Source organism: Notolepis coatsorum, assembly GCF_963971535.1.
Source record: "Notolepis coatsorum genome assembly, chromosome: 4".
Taxonomy (NCBI): Eukaryota; Metazoa; Chordata; class Actinopteri; order Aulopiformes; family Paralepididae; genus Notolepis; species Notolepis coatsorum.
The window spans coordinates 137,294,342-137,320,303 of record NC_140168.1 but is presented as its reverse complement, the minus strand read 5'-3'; positions in this window follow the sequence as shown (position 1 = coordinate 137,320,303).

Genomic DNA, 25,962 nt, shown 5'->3' with positions numbered 1-25,962 from the left:
CTAGTGTGCACCCTCTACAATATTCTAGTGTGCACCCTCTACATTATTCTAGTGTGCACCCTCTACATTATTCTAGTGTGCACCCTCTGTATTATTCTAGTGATCACCCTCTACATTATTCTAGTGTGCCACTCTACATTATTCTAGTGTGCACCCTCTACATTCTTCTAGTGTGCCCCCTCTACATTATTCTAGTGTGCCCCCTCTACATTATTCTAGTGTGCACTCCCTACATTATTCTAGTGTGCAGCCTCTGTCTTATTCTAGTGTGCCCCTCTGTATTCTTCTAGTGTGCACCCTCTACATTATTCTACTGTGCAGCCTCTACATTATTCTAGTGTGCCACTCAACATTATTCTAGTGTGCAGCCTCTGTCTTATTCTAGTGTGCACCATCTGCATTATTCTACTGTGCCCACTCTACATTATTCTACTGTGCATCCTCTACATTATTCTAGTGTGCATCCTCTACTTTATTCTAGTGTGCATACTCTACATTATTCTAGTGTGCACCCTCTGTCTTATTCTAGTGTGCACCCTCTGCATTATTCTACTGTGCTCCCTCTACATTATTCTACTGTGCTCCCTCTACATTATTCTACTGTGCAGCCTCTACATTATTCTAGTGTGCACCCTCTACATTATTCTAGTGTGCAGCCTCTACATTATTTTAGTGTGCCCTCTCTACATTATTCGAGTGTGCAGCCTCTACATTATTCTAGTGTGCAGCCTCTACATTATTCTAGTGTGCATCCTCTAAATTATTCTAGTGTGCAGTCTCTACATTATTCTAGTGTGCATCCTCTACATTATTCTAGTGTGCAGCCTCTGCATTATTCTAGTGTGCACCCTCTGCATTATTCTAGTTTGCACCCTCTGTATTATTCTAGTGTGCAGCCTCTACATTATTCTACTGTACAGCCTCTACATTATTCTAGTGTGCACCCTCTACATTATTCTAGTGTGCACCCTCTACATTATTCTAGTGTGCAGCCTCTACATTATTCTACTGTGCACCCTCTGCATTATTCTAATGTGCCACTCTACATTATTCTAGTGTGCAGCCTCTACATTATTCTAGTGTGCACCCTCTACATTATTCTAGTGTGCATCCTCTACATTATTCTAGTGTGCAGCCTCTGCATTATTCTAGTGTGCACCCTCTGCATTATTCTAGTTTGCACCCTCTGTATTATTCTAGTGTGCAGCCTCTACATTATTCTACTGTACAGCCTCTACATTATTCTAGTGTGCACCCTCTACATTATTCTAGTGTGCACCCTCTACATTATTCTAGTGTGCAGCCTCTACATTATTCTACTGTGCACCCTCTGCATTATTCTAATGTGCCACTCTACATTATTCTAGTGTGCAGCCTCTACATTATTCTAGTGTGCACCCTCTACATTATTCTATTGTGCACTCTCTACATTATTCTACTGTGCAGCATCTACATTATTCTAGTGTGCCAGTCTACATTATTCTAGTGTGCATCCTCTACATTATTCTAGTGTGCACCCTCTGTCTTATTCTAGTGTGCACCCTCTGCATTATTCTACTGTGCCCACTCTACATTATTCTACTGTGCAGCCTCTACATTATTCTAGTGTGCCCCCTCTACTTTATTCTAGTGTGCCCTCTCTACATTATTCTAGTGTGCCCTCTCTACATTATTCTAGTGTGCAGCCTCTACATTATTCTAGTGTGCCCTCTCTACATTATTCTACTGTGCACCCTCTGCATTATTCTACTGTGCATTCTCTACATTATTCTAGTGTGCAGCCTCTACATTATTCTAGTGTGCACCCTCTACATTATTCTAGTGTGCAGCCTCTACATTATTCTAGTGTGCACCCTCTACATTATTCTATTGTGCACCCTCTACATTATTCTACTGTGCAGCATCTACATTATTCTAGTGTGCCACTCTACATTATTCTAGTGTGCACCCTCTACATTCTTCTAGTGTGCCCCCTCTACATTATTCTAGTGTGCCCCCTCTACATTATTCTAGTGTGCACTCCCTACATTATTCTAGTGTGCAGCCTCTGTCTTATTCTAGTGTGCCCCTCTGTATTCTTCTAGTGTGCACCCTCTACATTATTCTACTGTGCAGCCTCTACATTATTCTAGTGTGCCACTCAACATTATTCTAGTGTGCAGCCTCTGTCTTATTCTAGTGTGCACCCTCTGCATTATTCTACTGTGCCCACTCTACATTATTCTACTGTGCATCCTCTACATTATTCTAGTGTGCACCCTCTACTTTATTCTAGTGTGCATACTCTACATTATTCTAGTGTGCACCCTCTGTCTTATTCTAGTGTGCACCCTCTGCATCATTCTACTGTGCTCCCTCTACATTATTCTACTGTGCTCCCTCTACATTATTCTACTGTGCAGCCTCTACATTATTCTAGTGTGCACCCTCTACATTATTCTAGTGTGCAGCCTCTACATTATTCTAGTGTGCCCTCTCTACATTATTCGAGTGTGCAGCCTCTACATTATTCTAGTGTGCAGCCTCTACATTATTCTAGTGTGCATCCTCTAAATTATTCTAGTGTGCAGTCTCTACATTATTCTAGTGTGCATCCTCTACATTATTCTAGTGTGCAGCCTCTGCATTATTCTAGTGTGCACCCTCTGCATTATTCTAGTTTGCACCATCTGTATTATTCTACTGTGCAGCCTCTACATTATTCTAGTGTACACCCTCTACATTATTCTAGTGTGCCCTCTCTACATTATTCGAGTGTGCAGCCTCTACATTATTCTAGTGTGCAGCCTCTACATTATTCTAGTGTGCAGCCTCTACATTATTCTACTGTACAGCCTCTACATTATTCTAGTGTGCACCCTCTACATTATTCTAGTGTGCCCTCTCTACATTATTCTAGTGTGCAGCCTCTACATTATTCTACTGTGCACCCTCTGCATTATTCTAATGTGCCACTCTACATTATTCTAGTGTGCAGCCTCTACATTATTCTAGTGTGCACCCTCTACATTATTCTATTGTGCACCCTCTACATTATTCTACTGTGCAGCATCTACATTATTCTAGTGTGCCACTCTACATTATTCTAGTGTGCATCCTCTACATTATTCTAGTGTGCACCCTCTGTCTTATTCTAGTGTGCACCCTCTGCATTATTCTACTGTGCCCACTCTACATTATTCTACTGTGCAGCCTCTACATTATTCTAGTGTGCCCCCTCTACTTTATTCTAGTGTGCCCTCTCTACATTATTCTAGTGTGCCCTCTCTACATTATTCTAGTGTGCAGCCTCTACATTATTCTAGTGTGCCCTCTCTACATTATTCTACTGTGCACCCTCTGCATTATTCTACTGTGCACCATCTACATTATTCTAGTGTGCACCCTCTACATTATTCTAGTGTGCAGCCTCTACATTATTCTAGTGTGCAGCCTCTACATTATTATACTGTGCAGCATCTACATTATTCTAGTGTGCCACTCTACATTATTCTAGTGTGCATCCTCTACATTATTCTAGTGTGCACCCTCTGTCTTATTCTAGTGTGCACCCTCTGCATTATTCTACTGTGCCCACTCTACATTATTCTACTGTGCAGCCTCTACATTTTTCTACTGTGCACCCTCTACTTTATTCTAGTGTGCACCCTCTACATTATTCTAGTGTGCCCTCTCTACATTATTCTAGTGTGCAGCCTCTACATTATTCTAGTGTGCCCTCTCTGCATTATTCTACTGTGCACCCTCTACATTATTCTAGTGTGCAGCCTCTACATTATTCTAGTGTGCACTCTCTACATTATTCTAGTGTGCCCTCTCTACATTATTATACTGTGCACCCTCTGCATTATTCTACTGTGCACCATCTACATTATTCTAGTGTGCACCCTCTACATTATTCTAGTGTGCAGCCTCTACATTATTCTAGTGTGCACCCTCTACATTATTCTAGTGTGCCTCTCTTTATTATTCTAGTGAGCACCCTCTACATTATTCTAGTGTGCAGCCTCTACATTATTCTAGTGTGCACTCTCTACATTATTATAGTGTGCACCCTCCACATTAATATAGTGCTCCTCTACATTATTCGAGTGTGCACTCTCTACATTATTCTAGTGTGCGCCCTCTACATTATTCTAGTGTGCACTCTCTACATTATTCGAGTGTGCACCCTCTGCATTATTCTAGTGTGCACCCTCTACATTATTCTAGTGTGCACCCTCTACATTATTCCAGTGTGCATCCTCTACATTATTCTAGTGTGCATCCTCTACATTATTCTAGTGTGCCCCCTCTACATTATTCTAGTGTGCACCCTCTACATTATTCTAGTGTGCAGCCTCTACATTATTCTAGTGTGCATCCTCTACATTATTCTAGTGTTTACCCTCTACATTATTCTAGTGTGCACTCTCTACATTATTCTAGTGTGCACTGCCTACATTATTCTAGTGTGCCTCTCTGCATTATTCTAGTGTGCACCCTCTACATTATTCTAGTGTGCACCCTCTACATTATTCTAGTGTGCACCCTCTGCAAGTCAAGTCAAGTCAAGCATCTGTCTTATTCTAGTGTACCCCTCTGTATTCTTCTAGTGTGCACCCTCTGCATTATTCTACTGTGCTCCCTCTACATTATTCTACTGTGCATCCTCTACATTATTCTAGTGTGCACCCTCTGTCTTATTCTAGTGTGCACCCTCTGCATTATTCTACTGTGCCCACTCTACATTATTCTAGTGTGCATCCTCTACATTATTCTAGTGTGCCCTCTCTACATTATTCTACTGTGCCACTCTGCATTATTCTACTGTGCACCCTCTACATTATTCTAGTGTGCAGCCTCTACATTATTCTAGTGTGCACCCTCTACATTATTCTAGTGTGCAGCCTCTACATTATTGTAGTGTGCCCTCTCTACATTATTCTACTGTGCACGCTCTGCATTATTCTACTGTGCACCCTCTACATTATTTTACTGTGCACGCTCTGCATTATTCTACTGTGCTTCTCTACATTATTCTAGTGTGCCCTCTCTACATTATTCTAGTGTGCAGCCTCTACATTATTCTAGTGTGCACCCTCTGTATTATTCTAGTGAGCACCCTCTACATTATTCTAGTGTACACCCTCTACATTATTCTAGTGTGCACCCTCTACAATATTCTAGTGCTTCTCTACATTATTCTAGTGTGCACCCTCTACATTATTCTAGTGTGCACCCTCTGTATTATTCTAGTGAGCACCCTCTACATTATTCTAGTGTGCACCCTCTACATTCTTCTAGTGTGCCCCCTCTACATTATTCTAGTGTGCACTATCTACATTATTCTAGTGTGCACTGCCTACATTATTCTAGTGTGCCTCTCTGCATTATTCTAGTGTGCACCCTCTACATTATTCTAGTGTGCACCCTCTGCAAGTCAAGTCAAGTCAAGCCTCTGTCTTATTCTAGTGTACCCCTCTGTATTCTTCTAGTGTGCACCCTCTGCATTATTATACTGTGCTCCCTCTACATTATTCTACTGTGCATCCTCTACATTATTCTAGTGTGCACCCTCTGTCTTATTCTAGTGTGCACCCTCTGCATTATTCTACTGTGCCCACTCTAAATTATTCTACTGTGCAGCCTCTACATTATTCTAGTGTGCACCCTCTACTTTATTCTAGTGTGCCCTCTCTACATTATTCTAGTGTGCATCCTCTACATTATTCTAGTGTGCCCTCTCTACATTATTCTACTGTGCCACTCTGCATTATTCTACTGTGCACCCTCTACATTATTCTAGTGTGCAGCCTCTACATTATTCTAGTGTGCACCCTCTACATTATTCTAGTGTGCAGCCTCTACATTATTGTAGTGTGCCCTCTCTACATTATTCTACTGTGCACGCTCTGCATTATTCTACTGTGCACCCTCTACATTATTCTACTGTGCACGCTCTGCATTATTCTACTGTGCTTATCTACATTATTCTAGTGTGCAGCCTCTACATTATTCTAGTGTGCAGCGTCTACATTATTATAGTGTGCACCCTCTACATTATTCTAGTGTGCACCCTCTACATTATTCTAGTGTGCACCCTCTGTATAATTCTAGTGAGCCACTCTACATTATTCTAGTGTGCAGCCTCTACATTATTCTAGTGTGCACTCTCTACATTATTATAGTGTGCACCCTCCACATTATTCTAGTGTGCACCCTCTACATTATTCTAGTGTGCACCCTCTACATTATTCTAGTGTGCACCCTCTGTATTATTCTAGTGAGCACCCTCTACATTATTCTAGTGTGCCACTCTACATTATTCTAGTGTGCACCCTCTACATTATTCTAGTGTGCCCCCTCTACATTATTCTAGTGTGCACTCTCTACATTATTCTAGTGTGCACTCCCTACATTATTCTAGTGTGCCTCTCTGCATTATTCTAGTGTGCACCCTCTACATTATTCTAGTGTGCACCCTCTACATTATTCTAGTGTGCACCCTCTGTATTATTCTATTGTGCACCCTCTACATTATTCTAGTGTGCACCCTCTACATTATTCTAGTGTGCACCCTCTACATTATTCTAGTGTGCACCCTCTGCATTATTCTAGTGTGCACTCTACATTATTCTAGTGTGCAGCCTCTGTCTTATTCTAGTGTGCCCCTCTGTATTCTTCTAGTGTGCACTCTCTGCATCATTCTACTGTGCTCCCTCTACATTATTCTAGTGTGCAGCCTCTACATTATTCTAGTGTGCACCCTCTGTCTTATTCTAGTGTGCACCCTCTGCATTATTCTACTGTGCCCACTCTACATTATTCTACTGTGCATCCTCTACATTATTCTAGTGTGCACCCTCTACTTTATTCTAGTGTGCACCCTCTACATTATTCTAGTGTGCACCCTCTGTCTTTTATTCTAGTGTGCACCCTCTGCATTATTCTACTGTGCTCCCTCTACATTATTCTACTGTGCTCCCTCTACATTATTCTACTGTGCAGCCTCTACATTATTCTAGTGTGCACCCTCTACATTATTCTAGTGTGCAGCCTCTACATTATTCTAGTGTGCCCTCTCTACATTATTCTAGTGTGCACCCTCTACATTATTGTAGTGTGCAGCCTCTACATTATTCTAGTGTGCATCCTCTACATTATTCTAGTGTGCCCTCTCTACATTATTATACTGTGCACCCTCTGCATTATTATACTGTGCACCATCTACATTATTCTAGTGTGCACCCTCTACATTATTCTAGTGTGCAGCATCTACATTATTCTAGTGTGCACCCTCTACATTATTCTAGTGTGCCACTCTACATTATTCTAGTGTGTACCCTCTGTATTATTCTAGTGAGCACCCTCTACATTATTCTAGTGTGCACCCTCTACATTATTCTAGTGTGCACCCTCTACAATATTCTAGTGTGCACCCTCTACATTATTCTAGTGTGCAACCTCTACATTATTCTAGTGTGCACCCTCTGTATTATTCTAGTGATCACCCTCTACATTATTCTAGTGTGCCACTCTACATTATTCTAGTGTGCACCCTCTACATTCTTCTAGTGTGCGCCCTCTACATTATTCTAGTGTGCCCCCTCTACATTATTCTAGTGTGCACTCCCTACATTATTCTAGTGTGCAGCCTCTGTCTTATTCTAGTGTGCCCCTCTGTATTCTTCTAGTGTGCACCCTCTACATTATTCTACTGTGCAGCCTCTACATTATTCTAGTGTGCCACTCAACATTATTCTAGTGTGCAGCCTCTGTCTTATTCTAGTGTGCACCCTCTGCATTATTCTACTGTGCCCACTCTACATTATTCTACTGTGCATCCTCTACATTATTCTAGTGTGCATCCTCTACTTTATTCTAGTGTGCATACTCTACATTATTCTAGTGTGCACCCTCTGTCTTATTCTAGTGTGCACCCTCTGCATTATTCTACTGTGCTCCCTCTACATTATTCTACTGTGCTCCCTCTACATTATTCTACTGTGCAGCCTCTACATTATTCTAGTGTGCACCCTCTACATTATTCTAGTGTGCAGCCTCTACATTATTTTAGTGTGCCCTCTCTACATTATTCGAGTGTGCAGCCTCTACATTATTCTAGTGTGCAGCCTCTACATTATTCTAGTGTGCATCCTCTAAATTATTCTAGTGTGCAGCCTCTACATTATTCTAGTGTGCACCCTCTGTCTTATTCTAGTGTGCACCCTCTGCATTATTCTACTGTGCCCACTCTACATTATTCTACTGTGCATCCTCTACATTATTCTAGTGTGCACCCTCTACTTTATTCTAGTGTGCACCCTCTACATTATTCTAGTGTGCACCCTCTGTCTTTTATTCTAGTGTGCACCCTCTGCATTATTCTACTGTGCTCCCTCTACATTATTCTACTGTGCTCCCTCTACATTATTCTACTGTGCAGCCTCTACATTATTCTAGTGTGCACCCTCTACATTATTCTAGTGTGCAGCCTCTACATTATTCTAGTGTGCCCTCTCTACATTATTCTAGTGTGCACCCTCTACATTATTGTAGTGTGCAGCCTCTACATTATTCTAGTGTGCATCCTCTACATTATTCTAGTGTGCCCTCTCTACATTATTATACTGTGCACCCTCTGCATTATTATACTGTGCACCATCTACATTATTCTAGTGTGCACCCTCTACATTATTCTAGTGTGCAGCATCTACATTATTCTAGTGTGCACCCTCTACATTATTCTAGTGTGCCACTCTACATTATTCTAGTGTGTACCCTCTGTATTATTCTAGTGAGCACCCTCTACATTATTCTAGTGTGCACCCTCTACATTATTCTAGTGTGCACCCTCTACAATATTCTAGTGTGCACCCTCTACATTATTCTAGTGTGCAACCTCTACATTATTCTAGTGTGCACCCTCTGTATTATTCTAGTGATCACCCTCTACATTATTCTAGTGTGCCACTCTACATTATTCTAGTGTGCCCCCTCTACATTATTCTAGTGTGCACTCCCTACATTATTCTAGTGTGCAGCCTCTGTCTTATTCTAGTGTGCCCCTCTGTATTCTTCTAGTGTGCACCCTCTACATTATTCTACTGTGCATCCTCTACATTATTCTAGTGTGCCACTCAACATTATTCTAGTGTGCAGCCTCTGTCTTATTCTAGTGTGCACCCTCTGCATTATTCTACTGTGCCCACTCTACATTATTCTACTGTGCATCCTCTACATTATTCTAGTGTGCATCCTCTACTTTATTCTAGTGTGCATACTCTACATTATTCTAGTGTGCACCCTCTGTCTTATTCTAGTGTGCACCCTCTGCATTATTCTACTGTGCTCCCTCTACATTATTCTACTGTGCTCCCTCTACATTATTCTACTGTGCAGCCTCTACATTATTCTAGTGTGCACCCTCTACATTATTCTATTGTGCAGCCTCTACATTATTTTAGTGTGCCCTCTCTACATTATTCGAGTGTGCAGCCTCTACATTATTCTAGTGTGCAGCCTCTACATTATTCTAGTGTGCATCCTCTAAATTATTCTAGTGTGCAGTCTCTACATTATTCTAGTGTGCATCCTCTACATTATTCTAGTGTGCAGCCTCTGCATTATTCTAGTGTGCACCCTCTGCATTATTCTAGTTTGCACCCTCTGTATTATTCTAGTGTGCAGCCTCTACATTATTCTACTGTACAGCCTCTACATTATTCTAGTGTGCACCCTCTACATTATTCTAGTGTGCACCCTCTACATTATTCTAGTGTGCAGCCTCTACATTATTCTACTGTGCACCCTCTGCATTATTCTAATGTGCCACTCTACATTATTCTAGTGTGCAGCCTCTACATTATTCTAGTGTGCACCCTCTACATTATTCTATTGTGCACTCTCTACATTATTCTACTGTGCAGCATCTACATTATTCTAGTGTGCCAGTCTACATTATTCTAGTGTGCATCCTCTACATTATTCTTGTGTGCACCCTCTGTCTTATTCTAGTGTGCACCCTCTGCATTATTCTACTGTGCCCACTCTACATTATTCTACTGTGCAGCCTCTACATTATTCTAGTGTGCCCCCTCTACTTTATTCTAGTGTGCCCTCTCTACATTATTCTAGTGTGCCCTCTCTACATTATTCTAGTGTGCATCCTCTACATTATTCTAGTGTGCCCTCTCTACATTATTCTACTGTGCACCCTCTGCATTATTCTACTGTGCATTCTCTACATTATTCTAGTGTGCAGCCTCTACATTATTCTAGTGTGCACCCTCTACATTATTCTAGTGTGCAGCCTCTACATTATTCTAGTGTGCCCTCTCTACATTATTCTACTGTGCACCCTCTGCATTATTCTACTGTGCACCATCTACATTATTCTAGTGTGTACCCTCTACATTATTCTAGTGTGCAGCCTCTACATTATTCTAGTGTGCAGCCTCTACATTATTCTACTGTGCAGCATCTACATTATTCTAGTGTGCCACTCTACATTATTTTAGTGTGCATCCTCTACATTATTCTAGTGTGCACCCTCTGTCTTATTCTAGTGTGCACCCTCTGCATTATTCTACTGTGCCCACTCTACATTATTCTACTGTGCAGCCTCTACATTATTCTACTGTGCACCCTCTACTTTATTCTAGTGTGCACCCTCTACATTATTCTAGTGTGCCCTCTCTACATTATTCTAGTGTGCAGCCTCTACATTATTCTAGTGTGCCCTCTCTGCATTATTCTACTGTGCACCCTCTACATTATTCTAGTGTGCAGCCTCTACATTATTCTAGTGTGCACCCTCTACATTATTCTAGTGTGCCCTCTCTACATTATTATACTGTGCACCCTCTGCATTATTCTACTGTGCACCATCTACATTATTCTAGTGTGCACCCTCTACATTATTCTAGTGTGCAGCCTCTACATTATTCTAGTGTGCAGCCTCTACATTATTCTAGTGTGCACCCTCTACATTATTCTAGTGTGCCTCTCTTTATTATTCTAGTGAGCAGCCTCTACATTATTCTAGTGTGCAGCCTCTACATTATTCTAGTGTGCTCCCTCTACATTATTATAGTGTGCACCCTCCACATTAATATAGTGCTCCTCTACATTATTCGAGTGTGCACTCTCTACATTATTCTAGTGTGCGCCCTCTACATTATTCTAGTGTGCACTCTCTACATTATTCTAGTGTGCCCCTCTACATTATTCTAGTGTGTACCGTCTACATTATTCTAGTGTGCACCCTCTGTATTGTTCTAGTGAGCACCCTCTACATTATTCTAGTGTGCCACTCTACATTATTCTAGTGTGCACCCTCTGCATTATTCTACTGTGCCCACTCTACATTATTCTACTGTGCACCCTCTACTTTATTTAAGTGTGCACCCTCTACATTATTCTAGTGTGCCCTCTCTACATTATTCTAGTGTGCAGCCTCTACATTATTCTAGTGTGCCCTCTCTGCATTATTCTACTGTGCACCCTCTACATTATTCTAGTGTGCAGCCTCTACATTATTCTAGTGTGCACCCTCTACATTATTCTAGTGTGCCCTCTCTACATTATTATACTGTGCACCCTCTGCATTATTCTACTGTGCACCATCTACATTATTCTAGTGTGCACCCTCTACATTATTCTAGTGTGCAGCCTCTACATTATTCTAGTGTGCAGCCTCTACATTATTCTAGTGTGCACCCTCTACATTATTCTAGTGTGCACCCTCTACATTATTCTAGTGTGCAGCCTCTACATTATTCTAGTGTGCAGCCTCTACATTATTCTACTGTGCAGCATCTACATTATTCTAGTGTGCCACTCTACATTATTTTAGTGTGCATCCTCTACATTATTCTAGTGTGCACCCTCTGTCTTATTCTAGTGTGCACCCTCTGCATTATTCTACTGTGCCCACTCTACATTATTCTACTGTGCAGCCTCTACATTATTCTACTGTGCACCCTCTACTTTATTCTAGTGTGCACCCTCTACATTATTCTAGTGTGCCCTCTCTACATTATTCTAGTGTGCAGCCTCTACATTATTCTAGTGTGCCCTCTCTGCATTATTCTACTGTGCACCCTCTACATTATTCTAGTGTGCAGCCTCTACATTATTCTAGTGTGCACCCTCTACATTATTCTAGTGTGCCCTCTCTACATTATTATACTGTGCACCCTCTGCATTATTCTACTGTGCACCATCTACATTATTCTAGTGTGCACCCTCTACATTATTCTAGTGTGCAGCCTCTACATTATTCTAGTGTGCACCCTCTACATTATTCTAGTGTGCAGCCTCTACATTATTCTAGTGTGCCCTCTCTACATTATTCTACTGTGCACCCTCTGCATTATTCTACTGTGCACCATCTACATTATTCTAGTGTGTACCCTCTACATTATTCTAGTGTGCAGCCTCTACATTATTCTAGTGTGCAGCCTCTACATTATTCTACTGTGCAGCATCTACATTATTCTAGTGTGCCACTCTACATTATTTTAGTGTGCATCCTCTACATTATTCTAGTGTGCACCCTCTGTCTTATTCTAGTGTGCACCCTCTGCATTATTCTACTGTGCCCACTCTACATTATTCTACTGTGCAGCCTCTACATTATTCTACTGTGCACCCTCTACTTTATTCTAGTGTGCACCCTCTACATTATTCTAGTGTGCCCTCTCTACATTATTCTAGTGTGCAGCCTCTACATTATTCTAGTGTGCACCCTCTACATTATTCTAGTGTGCCCTCTCTACATTATTATACTGTGCACCCTCTGCATTATTCTACTGTGCACCATCTACATTATTCTAGTGTGCACCCTCTACATTATTCTAGTGTGCAGCCTCTACATTATTCTAGTGTGCAGCCTCTACATTATTCTAGTGTGCACCCTCTACATTATTCTAGTGTGCCTCTCTTTATTATTCTAGTGAGCAGCCTCTACATTATTCTAGTGTGCAGCCTCTGTCTTATTCTAGTGTGCTCCCTCTACATTATTCTAGTGTGCAGCCTCTACATTATTCTAGTGTGCACCCTCTGTCTTATTCTAGTGTGCACCCTCTGCATTATTCTACTGTGCCCACTCTACATTATTCTACTGTGCATCCTCTACATTATTCTAGTGTGCACCCTCTACTTTATTCTAGTGTGCACCCTCTACATTATTCTAGTGTGCACCCTCTGTCTTTTATTCTAGTGTGCACCCTCTGCATTATTCTACTGTGCTCCCTCTACATTATTCTACTGTGCTCCCTCTACATTATTCTACTGTGCAGCCTCTACATTATTCTAGTGTGCACCCTCTACATTATTCTAGTGTGCAGCCTCTACATTATTCTAGTGTGCCCTCTCTACATTATTCTAGTGTGCACCCTCTACATTATTGTAGTGTGCAGCCTCTACATTATTCTAGTGTGCATCCTCTACATTATTCTAGTGTGCCCTCTCTACATTATTATACTGTGCACCCTCTGCATTATTATACTGTGCACCATCTACATTATTCTAGTGTGCACCCTCTACATTATTCTAGTGTGCAGCATCTACATTATTCTAGTGTGCACCCTCTACATTATTCTAGTGTGCCACTCTACATTATTCTAGTGTGTACCCTCTGTATTATTCTAGTGAGCACCCTCTACATTATTCTAGTGTGCACCCTCTACATTATTCTAGTGTGCACCCTCTACAATATTCTAGTGTGCACCCTCTACATTATTCTAGTGTGCACCCTCTACATTATTCTAGTGTGCACCCTCTGTATTATTCTAGTGATCACCCTCTACATTATTCTAGTGTGCCACTCTACATTATTCTAGTGTGCACCCTCTACATTCTTCTAGTGTGCCCCCTCTACATTATTCTAGTGTGCCCCCTCTACATTATTCTAGTGTGCACTCCCTACATTATTCTAGTGTGCAGCCTCTGTCTTATTCTAGTGTGCCCCTCTGTATTCTTCTAGTGTGCACCCTCTACATTATTCTACTGTGCAGCCTCTACATTATTCTAGTGTGCCACTCAACATTATTCTAGTGTGCAGCCTCTGTCTTATTCTAGTGTGCACCCTCTGCATTATTCTACTGTGCCCACTCTACATTATTCTACTGTGCATCCTCTACATTATTCTAGTGTGCATCCTCTACTTTATTCTAGTGTGCATACTCTACATTATTCTAGTGTGCACCCTCTGTCTTATTCTAGTGTGCACCCTCTGCATTATTCTACTGTGCTCCCTCTACATTATTCTACTGTGCTCCCTCTACATTATTCTACTGTGCAGCCTCTACATTATTCTAGTGTGCACCCTCTACATTATTCTAGTGTGCAGCCTCTACATTATTTTAGTGTGCCCTCTCTACATTATTCGAGTGTGCAGCCTCTACATTATTCTAGTGTGCAGCCTCTACATTATTCTAGTGTGCATCCTCTAAATTATTCTAGTGTGCAGTCTCTACATTATTCTAGTGTGCATCCTCTACATTATTCTAGTGTGCAGCCTCTGCATTATTCTAGTGTGCACCCTCTGCATTATTCTAGTTTGCACCCTCTGTATTATTCTAGTGTGCAGCCTCTACATTATTCTACTGTACAGCCTCTACATTATTCTAGTGTGCACCCTCTACATTATTCTAGTGTGCACCCTCTACATTATTCTAGTGTGCAGCCTCTACATTATTCTACTGTGCACCCTCTGCATTATTCTAATGTGCCACTCTACATTATTCTAGTGTGCAGCCTCTACATTATTCTAGTGTGCACCCTCTACATTATTCTATTGTGCACTCTCTACATTATTCTACTGTGCAGCATCTACATTATTCTAGTGTGCCAGTCTACATTATTCTAGTGTGCATCCTCTACATTATTCTAGTGTGCACCCTCTGTCTTATTCTAGTGTGCACCCTCTGCATTATTCTACTGTGCCCACTCTACATTATTCTACTGTGCAGCCTCTACATTATTCTAGTGTGCCCCCTCTACTTTATTCTAGTGTGCCCTCTCTACATTATTCTAGTGTGCCCTCTCTACATTATTCTAGTGTGCAGCCTCTACATTATTCTAGTGTGCCCTCTCTACATTATTCTACTGTGCACCCTCTGCATTATTCTACTGTGCATTCTCTACATTATTCTAGTGTGCAGCCTCTACATTATTCTAGTGTGCACCCTCTACATTATTCTAGTGTGCAGCCTCTACATTATTCTAGTGTGCACCCTCTACATTATTCTATTGTGCACCCTCTACATTATTCTACTGTGCAGCATCTACATTATTCTAGTGTGCCACTCTACATTATTCTAGTGTGCACCCTCTACATTCTTCTAGTGTGCCCCCTCTACATTATTCTAGTGTGCCCCCTCTACATTATTCTAGTGTGCACTCCCTACATTATTCTAGTGTGCAGCCTCTGTCTTATTCTAGTGTGCCCCTCTGTATTCTTCTAGTGTGCACCCTCTACATTATTCTACTGTGCAGCCTCTACATTATTCTAGTGTGCCACTCAACATTATTCTAGTGTGCAGCCTCTGTCTTATTCTAGTGTGCACCCTCTGCATTATTCTACTGTGCCCACTCTACATTATTCTACTGTGCATCCTCTACATTATTCTAGTGTGCATCCTCTACTTTATTCTAGTGTGCATACTCTACATTATTCTAGTGTGCACCCTCTGTCTTATTCTAGTGTGCACCCTCTGCATCATTCTACTGTGCTCCCTCTACATTATTCTACTGTGCTCCCTCTACATTATTCTACTGTGCATCCTCTACATTATTCTAGTGTGCACCCTCTACATTATTCTAGTGTGCAGCCTCTACATTATTCTAGTGTGCCCTCTCTACATTATTCGAGTGTGCAGCCTCTACATTATTCTAGTGTGCAGCCTCTACATTATTCTAGTGTGCATCCTCTAAATTATTCTAGTGTGCAGTCTCTACATTATTCTAGTGTGCATCCTCTACATTATTCTAGTGTGCAGCCTCTGCATTATTCTAGTGTGCACCCTCTGCATTATTCTAGTTTGCACCATCTGTATTATTCTACTGTGCAGCCTCTACATTATTCTAGTGTACACCCTCTACATTATTCTAGTGTGCCCTCTCTACATTATTCGAGTGTGCAGCCTCTACATTATTCTAGTGTGCAGCCTCTACATTATTCTAGTGTGCAGCCTCTACATTATTCTACTGTACAGCCTCTACATTATTCTAGTGTGCACCCTCTACATTATTCTAGTGTGCCCTCTCTACATTATTCTAGTGTGCAGCCTCTACATTATTCTACTGTGCACCCTCTGCATTATTCTAATGTGCCACTCTACATTATTCTAGTGTGCAGCCTCTACATTATTCTAGTGTGCACCCTCTACATTATTCTATTGTGCACCCTCTACATTATTCTACTGTGCAGCATCTACATTATTCTAGTGTGCCACTCTACATTATTCTAGTGTGCATCCTCTACATTATTCTAGTGTGCACCCTCTGTCTTATTCTAGTGTGCACCCTCTGCATTATTCTACTGTGCCCACTCTACATTATTCTACTGTGCAGCCTCTACATTATTCTAGTGTGCCCCCTCTACTTTATTCTAGTGTGCCCTCTCTACATTATTCTAGTGTGCCCTCTCTACATTATTCTAGTGTGCAGCCTCTACATTATTCTAGTGTGCCCTCTCTACATTATTCTACTGTGCACCCTCTGCATTATTCTACTGTGCACCATCTACATTATTCTAGTGTGCACCCTCTACATTATTCTAGTGTGCAGCCTCTACATTATTCTAGTGTGCAGCCTCTACATTATTCTACTGTGCAGCATCTACATTATTCTAGTGTGCCACTCTACATTATTCTAGTGTGCATCCTCTACATTATTCTAGTGTGCACCCTCTGTCTTATTCTAGTGTGCACCCTCTGCATTATTCTACTGTGCCCACTCTACATTATTCTACTGTGCAGCCTCTACATTTTTCTACTGTGCACCCTCTACTTTATTCTAGTGTGCACCCTCTACATTATTCTAGTGTGCCCTCTCTACATTATTCTAGTGTGCAGCCTCTACATTATTCTAGTGTGCCCTCTCTGCATTATTCTACTGTGCACCCTCTACATTATTCTAGTGTGCAGCCTCTACATTATTCTAGTGTGCACTCTCTACATTATTCTAGTGTGCCCTCTCTACATTATTATACTGTGCACCCTCTGCATTATTCTACTGTGCACCATCTACATTATTCTAGTGTGCACCCTCTACATTATTCTAGTGTGCAGCCTCTACATTATTCTAGTGTGCACCCTCTACATTATTCTAGTGTGCCTCTCTTTATTATTCTAGTGAGCACCCTCTACATTATTCTAGTGTGCAGCCTCTACATTATTCTAGTGTGCACTCTCTACATTATTATAGTGTGCACCCTCCACATTAATATAGTGCTCCTCTACATTATTCGAGTGTGCACTCTCTACATTATTCTAGTGTGCGCCCTCTACATTATTCTAGTGTGCACTCTCTACATTATTCGAGTGTGCACCCTCTGCATTATTCTAGTGTGCACCCTCTACATTATTCTAGTGTGCACCCTCTACATTATTCCAGTGTGCATCCTCTACATTATTCCAGTGTGCATCCTCTACATTATTCTAGTGTGCATCCTCTACATTATTCTAGTGTTTACCCTCTACATTATTCTAGTGTGCACTCTCTACATTATTCTAGTGTGCACTGCCTACATTATTCTAGTGTGCCTCTCTGCATTATTCTAGTGTGCACCCTCTACATTATTCTAGTGTGCACCCTCTACATTATTCTAGTGTGCACCCTCTGCAAGTCAAGTCAAGTCAAGCATCTGTCTTATTCTAGTGTACCCCTCTGTATTCTTCTAGTGTGCACCCTCTGCATTATTCTACTGTGCTCCCTCTACATTATTCTACTGTGCATCCTCTACATTATTCTAGTGTGCACCCTCTGTCTTATTCTAGTGTGCACCCTCTGCATTATTCTACTGTGCCCACTCTACATTATTCTAGTGTGCATCCTCTACATTATTCTAGTGTGCCCTCTCTACATTATTCTACTGTGCCACTCTGCATTATTCTACTGTGCACCCTCTACATTATTCTAGTGTGCAGCCTCTACATTATTCTAGTGTGCACCCTCTACATTATTCTAGTGTGCAGCCTCTACATTATTGTAGTGTGCCCTCTCTACATTATTCTACTGTGCACGCTCTGCATTATTCTACTGTGCACCCTCTACATTATTTTACTGTGCACGCTCTGCATTATTCTACTGTGCTTCTCTACATTATTCTAGTGTGCCCTCTCTACATTATTCTAGTGTGCAGCCTCTACATTATTCTAGTGTGCACCCTCTGTATTATTCTAGTGAGCACCCTCTACATTATTCTAGTGTACACCCTCTACATTATTCTAGTGTGCACCCTCTACAATATTCTAGTGCTTCTCTACATTATTCTAGTGTGCACCCTCTACATTATTCTAGTGTGCACCCTCTGTATTATTCTAGTGAGCACCCTCTACATTATTCTAGTGTGCCACTCTACATTATTCTAGTGTGCACCCTCTACATTCTTCTAGTGTGCCCCCTCTACATTATTCTAGTGTGCACTATCTACATTATTCTAGTGTGCACTGCCTACATTATTCTAGTGTGCCTCTCTGCATTATTCTAGTGTGCACCCTCTACATTATTCTAGTGTGCACCCTCTGCAAGTCAAGTCAAGTCAAGCCTCTGTCTTATTCTAGTGTACCCCTCTGTATTCTTCTAGTGTGCACCCTCTGCATTATTATACTGTGCTCCCTCTACATTATTCTACTGTGCATCCTCTACATTATTCTAGTGTGCACCCTCTGTCTTATTCTAGTGTGCACCCTCTGCATTATTCTACTGTGCCCACTCTAAATTATTCTACTGTGCAGCCTCTACATTATTCTAGTGTGCACCCTCTACTTTATTCTAGTGTGCCCTCTCTACATTATTCTAGTGTGCATCCTCTACATTATTCTAGTGTGCCCTCTCTACATTATTCTACTGTGCCACTCTGCATTATTCTACTGTGCACCCTCTACATTATTCTAGTGTGCAGCCTCTACATTATTCTAGTGTGCACCCTCTACATTATTCTAGTGTGCAGCCTCTACATTATTGTAGTGTGCCCTCTCTACATTATTCTACTGTGCACGCTCTGCATTATTCTACTGTGCACCCTCTACATTATTCTACTGTGCACGCTCTGCATTATTCTACTGTGCTTATCTACATTATTCTAGTGTGCAGCCTCTACATTATTCTAGTGTGCAGCGTCTACATTATTATAGTGTGCACCCTCTACATTATTCTAGTGTGCACCCTCTACATTATTCTAGTGTGCACCCTCTGTATAATTCTAGTGAGCCACTCTACATTATTCTAGTGTGCAGCCTCTACATTATTCTAGTGTGCACTCTCTACATTATTATAGTGTGCACCCTCCACATTATTCTAGTGTGCACCCTCTACATTATTCTAGTGTGCACCATCTACATTATTCTAGTGTGCACCCTCTGTATTATTCTAGTGAGCACCCTCTACATTATTCTAGTGTGCCACTCTACATTATTCTAGTGTGCACCCTCTACATTATTCTAGTGTGCCCCCTCTACATTATTCTAGTGTGCACTCTCTACATTATTCTAGTGTGCACTCCCTACATTATTCTAGTGTGCCTCTCTGCATTATTCTAGTGTGCACCCTCTACATTATTCTAGTGTGCACCCTCTACATTATTCTAGTGTGCACCCTCTGTATTATTCTATTGTGCACCCTCTACATTATTCTAGTGTGCACCCTCTACATTATTCTAGTGTGCACCCTCTACATTATTCTAGTGTGCACCCTCTGCATTATTCTAGTGTGCACTCTACATTATTCTAGTGTGCAGCCTCTGTCTTATTCTAGTGTGCCCCTCTGTATTCTTCTAGTGTGCACTCTCTGCATCATTCTACTGTGCTCCCTCTACATTATTCTAGTGTGCAGCCTCTACATTATTCTAGTGTGCACCCTCTGTCTTATTCTAGTGTGCACCCTCTGCATTATTCTACTGTGCCCACTCTACATTATTCTACTGTGCATCCTCTACATTATTCTAGTGTGCACCCTCTACTTTATTCTAGTGTGCACCCTCTACATTATTCTAGTGTGCACCCTCTGTCTTTTATTCTAGTGTGCACCCTCTGCATTATTCTACTGTGCTCCCTCTACATTATTCTACTGTGCTCCCTCTACATTATTCTACTGTGCAGCCTCTACATTATTCTAGTGTGCACCCTCTACATTATTCTAGTGTGCAGCCTCTACATTATTCTACTGTGCACCCTCTGCATTATTCTAATGTGCCACTCTACATTATTCTAGTGTGCAGCCTCTACATTATTCTAGTGTGCACCCTCTACATTATTCTATTGTGCACTCTCTACATTATTCTACTGTGCAGCATCTACATTATTCTAGTGTGCCAGTCTACATTATTCTAGTGTGCATCCTCTACATTATTCTTGTGTGCACCCTCTGTCTTATTCTAGTGTGCACCCTCTGCATTATTCTACTGTGCCCACTCTACATTATTCTACTGTGCAGCCTCTACATTATTCTAGTGTGCCCCCTCTACTTTATTCTAGTGTGCCCTCTCTACATTATTCTAGTGTGCCCTCTCTACATTATTCTAGTGTGCATCCTCTACATTATTCTAGTGTGCCCTCTCTACATTATTCTACTGTGCACCCTCTGCATTATTCTACTGTGCATTCTCTACATTATTCTAGTGTGCAGCCTCTACATTATTCTAGTGTGCACCCTCTACATTATTCTAGTGTGCAGCCTCTACATTATTCTAGTGTGCCCTCTCTACATTATTCTACTGTGCACCCTCTGCATTATTCTACTGTGCACCATCTACATTATTCTAGTGTGTACCCTCTACATTATTCTAGTGTGCAGCCTCTACATTATTCTAGTGTGCAGCCTCTACATTATTCTACTGTGCAGCATCTACATTATTCTAGTGTGCCACTCTACATTATTTTAGTGTGCATCCTCTACATTATTCTAGTGTGCACCCTCTGTCTTATTCTAGTGTGCACCCTCTGCATTATTCTACTGTGCCCACTCTACATTATTCTACTGTGCAGCCTCTACATTATTCTACTGTGCACCCTCTACTTTATTCTAGTGTGCACCCTCTACATTATTCTAGTGTGCCCTCTCTACATTATTCTAGTGTGCAGCCTCTACATTATTCTAGTGTGCCCTCTCTGCATTATTCTACTGTGCACCCTCTACATTATTCTAGTGTGCAGCCTCTACATTATTCTAGTGTGCACCCTCTACATTATTCTAGTGTGCCCTCTCTACATTATTATACTGTGCACCCTCTGCATTATTCTACTGTGCACCATCTACATTATTCTAGTGTGCACCCTCTACATTATTCTAGTGTGCAGCCTCTACATTATTCTAGTGTGCAGCCTCTACATTATTCTAGTGTGCAGCCTCTACATTATTCTAGTGTGCCCTCTCTACATTATTCTACTGTGCACCCTCTGCATTATTCTACTGTGCACCATCTACATTATTCTAGTGTGTACCCTCTACATTATTCTAGTGTGCAGCCTCTACATTATTCTAGTGTGCAGCCTCTACATTATTCTACTGTGCAGCATCTACATTATTCTAGTGTGCCACTCTACATTATTTTAGTGTGCATCCTCTACATTATTCTAGTGTGCACCCTCTGTCTTATTCTAGTGTGCACCCTCTGCATTATTCTACTGTGCCCACTCTACATTATTCTACTGTGCAGCCTCTACATTATTCTACTGTGCACCCTCTACTTTATTCTAGTGTGCACCCTCTACATTATTCTAGTGTGCCCTCTCTACATTATTCTAGTGTGCAGCCTCTACATTATTCTAGTGTGCCCTCTCTGCATTATTCTACTGTGCACCCTCTACATTATTCTAGTGTGCATCCTCTACATTATTCTAGTGTGCACCCTCTACATTATTCTAGTGTGCCCTCTCTACATTATTATACTGTGCACCCTCTGCATTATTCTACTGTGCACCATCTACATTATTCTAGTGTGCACCCTCTACATTATTCTAGTGTGCAGCCTCTACATTATTCTAGTGTGCAGCCTCTACATTATTCTAGTGTGCACCCTCTACATTATTCTAGTGTGCCTCTCTTTATTATTCTAGTGAGCAGCCTCTACATTATTCTAGTGTGCAGCCTCTGTCTTATTCTAGTGTGCTCCCTCTACATTATTCTAGTGTGCAGCCTCTACATTATTCTAGTGTGCACCCTCTGTCTTATTCTAGTGTGCACCCTCTGCATTATTCTACTGTGCCCACTCTACATTATTCTACTGTGCATCCTCTACATTATTCTAGTGTGCACCCTCTACTTTATTCTAGTGTGCACCCTCTACATTATTCTAGTGTGCACCCTCTGTCTTTTATTCTAGTGTGCACCCTCTGCATTATTCTACTGTGCTCCCTCTACATTATTCTACTGTGCTCCCTCTACATTATTCTACTGTGCAGCCTCTACATTATTCTAGTGTGCACCCTCTACATTATTCTAGTGTGCAGCCTCTACATTATTCTAGTGTGCCCTCTCTACATTATTCTAGTGTGCACCCTCTACATTATTGTAGTGTGCAGCCTCTACATTATTCTAGTGTGCATCCTCTACATTATTCTAGTGTGCCCTCTCTACATTATTATACTGTGCACCCTCTGCATTATTATACTGTGCACCATCTACATTATTCTAGTGTGCACCCTCTACATTATTCTAGTGTGCAGCATCTACATTATTCTAGTGTGCACCCTCTACATTATTCTAGTGTGCCACTCTACATTATTCTAGTGTGTACCCTCTGTATTATTCTAGTGAGCACCCTCTACATTATTCTAGTGTGCACCCTCTACATTATTCTAGTGTGCACCCTCTACAATATTCTAGTGTGCACCCTCTACATTATTCTAGTGTGCACCCTCTACATTATTCTAGTGTGCACCCTCTGTATTATTCTAGTGATCACCCTCTACATTATTCTAGTGTGCCACTCTACATTATTCTAGTGTGCACCCTCTACATTCTTCTAGTGTGCCCCCTCTACATTATTCTAGTGTGCCCCCTCTACATTATTCTAGTGTGCACTCCCTACATTATTCTAGTGTGCAGCCTCTGTCTTATTCTAGTGTGCCCCTCTGTATTCTTCTAGTGTGCACCCTCTACATTATTCTACTGTGCAGCCTCTACATTATTCTAGTGTGCCACTCAACATTATTCTAGTGTGCAGCCTCTGTCTTATTCTAGTGTGCACCCTCTGCATTATTCTACTGTGCCCACTCTACATTATTCTACTGTGCATCCTCTACATTATTCTAGTGTGCATCCTCTACTTTATTCTAGTGTGCATACTCTACATTATTCTAGTGTGCACCCTCTGTCTTATTCTAGTGTGCACCCTCTGCATTATTCTACTGTGCTCCCTCTACATTATTCTACTGTGCTCCCTCTACATTATTCTACTGTGCAGCCTCTACATTATTCTAGTGTGCACCCTCTACATTATTCTAGTGTGCAGCCTCTACATTATTTTAGTGTGCCCTCTCTACATTATTCGAGTGTGCAGCCTCTACATTATTCTAGTGTGCAGCCTCTACATTATTCTAGTATGCATCCTCTAAATTATTCTAGTGTGCAGTCTCTACATTATTCTAGTGTGCATCCTCTACATTATTCTAGTGTGCAGCCTCTGCATTATTCTAGTGTGCACCCTCTGCATTATTCTAGTTTGCACCCTCTGTATTATTCTAGTGTGCAGCCTCTACATTATTCTACTGTACAGCCTCTACATTATTCTAGTGTGCACCCTCTACATTATTCTAGTGTGCACCCTCTACATTATTCTAGTGTGCAGCCTCTACATTATTCTACTGTGCACCCTCTGCATTATTCTAATGTGCCACTCTACATTATTCTAGTGTGCAGCCTCTACATTATTCTAGTGTGCACCCTCTACATTATTCTATTGTGCACTCTCTACATTATTCTACTGTGCAGCATCTACATTATTCTAGTGTGCCAGTCTACATTATTCTAGTGTGCATCCTCTACATTATTCTAGTGTGCACCCTCTGTCTTATTCTAGTGTGCACCCTCTGCATTATTCTACTGTGCCCACTCTACATTATTCTACTGTGCAGCCTCTACATTATTCTAGTGTGCCCCCTCTACTTTATTCTAGTGTGCCCTCTCTACATTATTCTAGTGTGCCCTCTCTACATTATTCTAGTGTGCAGCCTCTACATTATTCTAGTGTGCCCTCTCTACATTATTCTACTGTGCACCCTCTGCATTATTCTACTGTGCATTCTCTACATTATTCTAGTGTGCATCCTCTACATTATTCTAGTGTGCACCCTCTACATTATTCTAGTGTGCAGCCTCTACATTATTCTAGTGTGCCTCTCTACATTATTCTATTGTGCACCCTCTACATTATTCTACTGTGCAGCATCTACATTATTCTAGTGTGCCACTCTACATTATTCTAGTGTGCACCCTCTACATTCTTCTAGTGTGCCCCCTCTACATTATTCTAGTGTGCCCCCTCTACATTATTCTAGTGTGCACTCCCTACATTATTCTAGTGTGCAGCCTCTGTCTTATTCTAGTGTGCCCCTCTGTATTCTTCTAGTGTGCACCCTCTACATTATTCTACTGTGCAGCCTCTACATTATTCTAGTGTGCCACTCAACATTATTCTAGTGTGCAGCCTCTGTCTTATTCTAGTGTGCACCCTCTGCATTATTCTACTGTGCCCACTCTACATTATTCTACTGTGCATCCTCTACATTATTCTAGTGTGCATCCTCTACTTTATTCTAGTGTGCATACTCTACATTATTCTAGTGTGCACCCTCTGTCTTATTCTAGTGTGCACCCTCTGCATCATTCTACTGTGCTCCCTCTACATTATTCTACTGTGCTCCCTCTACATTATTCTACTGTGCAGCCTCTACATTATTCTAGTGTGCACCCTCTACATTATTCTAGTGTGCAGCCTCTACATTATTCTAGTGTGCCCTCTCTACATTATTCGAGTGTGCAGCCTCTACATTATTCTAGTGTGCAGCCTCTACATTATTCTAGTGTGCATCCTCTAAATTATTCTAGTGTGCAGTCTCTACATTATTCTAGTGTGCATCCTCTACATTATTCTAGTGTGCAGCCTCTGCATTATTCTAGTGTGCACCCTCTGCATTATTCTAGTTTGCACCATCTGTATTATTCTACTGTGCAGCCTCTACATTATTCTAGTGTACACCCTCTACATTATTCTAGTGTGCCCTCTCTACATTATTCGAGTGTGCAGCCTCTACATTATTCTAGTGTGCAGCCTCTACATTATTCTAGTGTGCAGCCTCTACATTATTCTACTGTACAGCCTCTACATTATTCTAGTGTGCACCCTCTACATTATTCTAGTGTGCCCTCTCTACATTATTCTAGTGTGCACCCTCTGCATTATTCTAATGTGCCACTCTACATTATTCTAGTGTGCAGCCTCTACATTATTCTAGTGTGCACCCTCTACATTATTCTATTGTGCACCCTCTACATTATTCTACTGTGCAGCATCTACATTATTCTAGTGTGCCACTCTACATTATTCTAGTGTGCATCCTCTACATTATTCTAGTGTGCACCCTCTGTCTTATTCTAGTGTGCACCCTCTGCATTATTCTACTGTGCCCACTCTACATTATTCTACTGTGCAGCCTCTACATTATTCTAGTGTGCCCCCTCTACTTTATTCTAGTGTGCCCTCTCTACATTATTCTAGTGTGCCCTCTCTACATTATTCTAGTGTGCAGC